Consider the following 5603-nt stretch of genomic DNA (forward strand, 5'->3'; position numbering starts at 1 on the left):
ACCCAGGCTGAGCCTCCGATGTGCCCGGGCAGGACACCCAGGAGGCGGGGAGCACCCCCCGCTGAAGTCCATGGCAGTTGGCAGAGGCGAGTCTTGGGGGAAAAAACGACAAAGTCCAAACGCTCCAGGCGCCGGGCAGGGTGGCGGACCCGGCTGGCCAGGCCGGCGGGGGCTGCGGCTGCCGGGGCTGAGCCGAGTATTAGTGCATGTCCTGAGAACCGGGAAGGGGACAAACCGGTGGCTCCAGGCCGGGTTGGAGTTCCAGGAGGTCGGCCTGACTCTGGAGGTTTTCCCCTTAGCTTTTCCCCATAGGCCAAAAGGGGGGAAGTCAAAAAAGCACCCCCAGCAGATGTATGCAGAGTTGGGCTGGGGGGTGACGGAGAGCGGGCTGTTGGCAGCTGTGTGGTGGCTGCTGGCAGCCGTGTGCTGGCTGCAGGGGTGGTCCTGGGCGGCTGCGGAGGGCCCCCTGAGTGCAGCTACCAGCGGTGGCTCAAGACATTGCCTGAGCCTCCGATGTGCCCGGGCAGGACACCCAGGAGGCGGGGAGCAGCCCCCGCTGAAGCCCACGGCAGTTGGCAGAGATGAGTCTTTGAAAAAAACGACAAAGTCCAAACGCTCCAGGCGCTGGCCAGGGGTGCGGACCGGGCTGGCCGGGCCGGCGGGGGCTGCGGCGGCCGGGGCTGAGCCGAGTGTTGACGCATGTCGTGAGAACCGGGAAGGGGACAAACCGGTGGCTTCAGGCCGGGTTGGAGTTCCATGAGGTCGGCCTGACTCTGGAGGTTTTCCCCTTGGCATTATCCCATAGGCCAAAAGGGGGGAAGTCAAAAAAGCACCCCCAGCAGATGTATGCAGGAGGGGCTGGGGGGTGACGGAGAGCGGGCTGTTGGCAGCTGTGTGGTGGCTGCTGGCAGCCGTGTGCTGGCTGCAGGGGTGGGCCTGGGCGGCTGCCGAGGGCCCCCAAAGCGCACCTACCAGCAGTGGCTCAAGACCCAGGCTGACCCTCCGATGTGCCCGGGCAGGACACCCAGGAGGCGGGGAGCAGCCCCCGCTGAAGCCCACGGCAGTTATCAGAGATGAGTCTTTGAAAAAATGACAAAGTCCAAACGCTCCAGGCGCTGGCCAGGGGTGCGGACCGGGCTGGCCGGGCCGGCGGGAGCTGCGGCTGCCGGGGCTGAGCCGAGTGTCGATGCATGTCGTGAGAACCGGGAAGGGGACAAACCGGTGGCTTCAGGCCGGGTTGGAGTTCCATGAGGTCGGCCTGACTCTGGAGGTTTTCCCCTTGGCATTATCCCATAGGCCAAAAGGGGGGAAGTCAAAAAAGCACCCCCAGCAGATGTATGCATAAGGGGCTGGGGGGTGACGGAGAGCGGGCTGTTGGCAGCTGTGTGGTGGCTGCTGGCAGCCGTGTGCTGGCTGCGGGGGTGGGCCCGGGAGGCTGCGGAGGGCCCCCTGAGTGCACCTGCCAGCGGTGGCTCAAGACATTGCCTGAGCCTCCGATGTGCCCGGGCAGGACACCCAGGAGGCGGGGAGCAGCCCCCGCTGAAGCCCAGGGCAGTTGGCAGAGATGGGTCTTTGAGAAAAAATGACAAAGTCCAAACGCTCCAGGCGCTGGCCAGGGGTGCGGACCGGGCTGGCCGGGCCGGCGGGGGCTGCGGCGGCCGGGGCTGAGCCGAGTGTCTATGCTTGTCCTGAGAACCGGGAAGGGGACAAACCTGTGGCTCCAGGCCGGGTTGGAGTTCCAGGAGGTCGGCCTGACTCTGGAGGTTTCCCCCCTGGCTTTTCCCCATAGGCCAAAAGGGGGGAAGTCAAAAAAGCACCCCCGCCAGATGTATGCAGATGGGCTGGGGGGTGACGGAGAGCGGGCTGTTGGCAGCTGTGTGGTGGCTGCTGGCAGCCGTGTGCTGGCTGCAGGGGTGGGCCTGGGCGGCTGCGGAGGGCCCCCTGAGTGCACCTACCAGCGGTGGCTCAAGACATTGCCTGAGCATACGATGTGCCCGGGCAGGACACCCAGGAGGCGGGGAGCAGCCCCCGCTGAAGCCCACGGCAGTTGGCAGAGACGAGTCTTTGAAAAAAAATGACAAAGTCCAAACGCTCCAGGCGCTGGCCAGGGGTGCGGACCGGGCTGGCCGGGCCGGCGGGAGCTGCAGCTGCTGGGGCTGAGCCGAGTGTCGATGCATGTCGTGAGAACCGGGAAGGGGACAAACCGGTGGCTCGAGGCCGAGCTGGAGTTCCAGGAGGTCGGCCTGACTCTGGAGGTTTTCCCCTTAGCATTTTACCATAGGCCAAAACGGGGGAAGTCAAAAAAGCACCCCCAGCAGATGTATGCAGAAGTGGCTGGGGGGTGATGGAGAGCGGGCTGTTGGCAGCTGTGTGGTGGCTGCTGGCAGCCGTGTGCTGGCTGCAGGGGTGGGCCTGGGCGGCTGCCGAGGGCCCCCAAAGCGCAGCTACCAGCGGTGGCTCAAGACATTGCCTGAGCCTCCGATGTGCCCGGGCAGGACACCCGGGAGGCGGGGAGCAGCCCCCGCTGAAGCCCACGGCAGTTGGCAGAGATGAGTCTTTGAAAAAAACGACAAAGTCCAAACGCTCCAGGCGTGCCGGCCAGGGGTGCGGACCGGGCTGGCCGGGCCGGCGGGGGCTGCGGCGGCCGGGGCTGAGCCGAGTGTCTAGGCATGTCCTGAGAACCGGGAAGGGGACAAACCGGTGGCTCCAGGCCGGGTTGGAGTTCCAGGAGGTCGGCCTGACTCTGGAGGTTTTCCCCTTAGCTTTTCCCCATAGGCCAAAAGGGGGGAAGTCAAAAAAGCACCCCCGGCAGATGTATGCAGAGTTGGGCTGGGGGGTGACGGAGAGCGGGCTGTTGGCAGCTGTGTGGTGGCTGCTGGCAGCCGTGTGCTGGCTGCAGGGGTGGGCCCCGGGCGGCTGCGGACTGCCCCCTGAGTGCACCTACCAGCGGTGGCTCAAGACATTGCCTGAGCATACGATGTGCCCGGGCAGGACACCCAGGAGGCGGGGAGCAGCCCCCGCTGAAGCCCACGGCAGTTGGCAGAGGCGAGTCTTGGAGAAAAAATGACAAAGTCCAAACGCTCCAGGCGCTGGCCAGGGGTGCGGACCGGGCTGGCCGGGCCGGCGGGGGCTGCGGCGGCCGGGGCTGAGCCGAGTGTCTATGCATGTCCTGAGAACCGGGAAGGGGACAAACCGGTGGCTCCAGGCCGGGTTGGAGTTCCAGGAGGTCGGCCTGACTCTGGAGGTTTTTCCCTTAGCTTTTTCCCATAGGCCAAAAGGGGGGAAGTCAAAAAAGCACCCCCAGCAGATGTATGCAGGAGGGGCTGGGGGGTGACGGAGAGCGGGCTGTTGGCAGCTGTGTGGTGGCTGCTGGCAGCCGTGTGCTGGCTGCAGGGGTGGGCCTGGGCGGCTGCTGAGGGCCCCCTGAGTGCAGCTACCAGCGGTGGCTCAAGACATTGCCTGAGCCTCCGATGTGCCCGGGCAGGACACCCAGGAGGCGGGGAGCAGCCCCCGCTGAAGCCCACGGCAGTTGGCAGAGATGGGTCTTTGAGAAAAAATGACAAAGTCCAAACGCTCCAGGCGCTGGCCAGGGGTGCGGACCGGGCTGGCCGGGCCGGCGGGAGCTGCGGCTGCCGGGGCTGAGCCGAGTGTCGATGCATGTCGTGAGAACCGGGAAGGGGACAAACCTGTGGCTCCAGGCCGGGTTGGAGTTCCAGGAGGTCGGCCTGACTCTGGAGGTTTTCCCCTTAGCATTTCCCCATAGGCCAAAAGGGGGGAAGTCAAAAAAGCACCCCCAGCAGATGTATGCATAAGGGGCTGGGGGGTGACGGAGAGCGGGCTGTTGGCAGCTGTGTGGTGGCTGCTGGCAGCCATGTGCTGGCTGCGGGGGTGGGCCTGGGAGGCTGCGGAGGGCCCCCTGAGTGCACCTGCCAGCGGTGGCTCAAGACATTGCCTGAGCCTCCGATGTGCCCGGGCAGGACACCCAGGAGGCGGGGAGCAGCCCCCGCTGAAGCCCACGGCAGTTGGCAGAGATGGGTCTTTGAGAAAAAATGACAAAGTCCAAACGCTCCAGGCGCTGGCCAGGGTTGCGGACCGGGCTGGCGGGGCCGGCGGGGGCTGCGGCTGCCGGGGCTGAGCCGAGTGTCGATGCATGTCGTGAGAACCGGGAAGGGGACAAACCGGTGGCTCCAGGCCGGGTTGGAGTTCCAGGAGGTCGGCCTGACTCTGGAGGTTTTCCCCTTAGCTTTTTCCCCATTGGCCAAAGGGGGGAAGTCAAAAAAGCACCCCCAGCAGATGTATGCAGAAGGGGCTGGGGGGTGACGGAGAGCGGGCTGTTGGCAGCTGTGTGGTGGCTGCTGGCAGCCGTGTGCTGGCTGCAGGGGTGGGCCTGGGCGGCTGCGGAGGGCCCCCTGAGTGCACCTACCAGTAGGGGCTGAAGACCCAGGCTGAGCCTCCGATGTGCCCGGGCAGGACACCCAGGAGACGGGGAGCAGCCCCCGCTGAAGTCCACGGCAGTTGGCAGAGACGCGTCTTGGAGAAGAAACGACAAAGTCCAAACGCTCCGGGCGCCGGCCAGGGGGGCGGACCCGGCTGGCCGGGCCTGCGGGAGCTGCGGCGGCCGGGGCAGAGTCGAGTGTCAGTGCAGGTCGTGAGAACCGGTATGAGGGTAATCCTGGTCGCTCCGGGCCCAGCCAGGGTACCAGGGAGGCGGAAGGAGCGGGCGTGTTTCCCCTGATAGCGCCGACGACGGTAAAATAAGGCCTCGCAAAACGTCACCACGAACACCTTGTCGGGGTATATGGGAACGAGCGGTGTGCGGTCTTTGACAAAGTGACAGTATGTCTCAAAAAAAGCTCCCTCCCGGCAGATGTGCGCGGACGGGCCTGGCTGGTGACGGAGAGCGGGCTGTTGGCAGCGGTGTGCTGGCTGCAGGGGTGGCCCGGGGCGGCTGCGGAGGGCCCCCTGAGTGCACCTGCCAGCGGTGGCTCAAAACCCCCGCTGAGCCTCCGATGTGCCCGGGCAGGACCCCAGGAGGCCGGGCACAGACCGCAGCCTGCCCCCTTGCCGTCCGATGAAGCTTGCACGGTCAGAAAAGTTTCAAAGTCCCAACGGGGAGAGAGTGTTGACGGCGAGGGGGTGCTGGCTGCTCCAGGGGCCGGGAGGGAGGCCCTGGAGGTCGGCCTGGGGGCGCGGAGGGGCCCCCGTGTGTCCCTGAGCGTCCCCCGGTCTTTGGTCGAGAGGGGGTCTCAGCCGCTAATGTGCCCGCCCGGGTACGCAGGGAGTCCGGCCTGGGGCGAGTGGAGCAGCCCCCGTGTGTCCCCGAGCGCCCCCCCCCCGGTCTTTGGTGGAGAGGGGGTCTCAGCCGCTAATGTGCCCGCCTCAGGGAGTCCGGCCTGGGGCGAGTGGAGCAGCCCCCGTGTGTCCCTGAGCGTCCCCTGGCGTTTGCTGAAGAGGGGGTCTCAGCCGCTAATGTGCCCGCCCGGGTACCTAGGGAGGCCGGCCTGGGGTGAGTGGAGCAGCCCCCGTGTGTCCCTGAGTGTCCCCCGGTCTTTGGTCAAGAGGGGGTCTCAGCCGCTAATGTGCCCGCCTGGGTACCTAGAGAG

The sequence above is a fragment of the Eleutherodactylus coqui genome, unplaced genomic scaffold, assembly GCF_035609145.1.
Source record: "Eleutherodactylus coqui strain aEleCoq1 unplaced genomic scaffold, aEleCoq1.hap1 HAP1_SCAFFOLD_383, whole genome shotgun sequence".
NCBI classification, from domain to species: domain Eukaryota; kingdom Metazoa; phylum Chordata; class Amphibia; order Anura; family Eleutherodactylidae; genus Eleutherodactylus; species Eleutherodactylus coqui.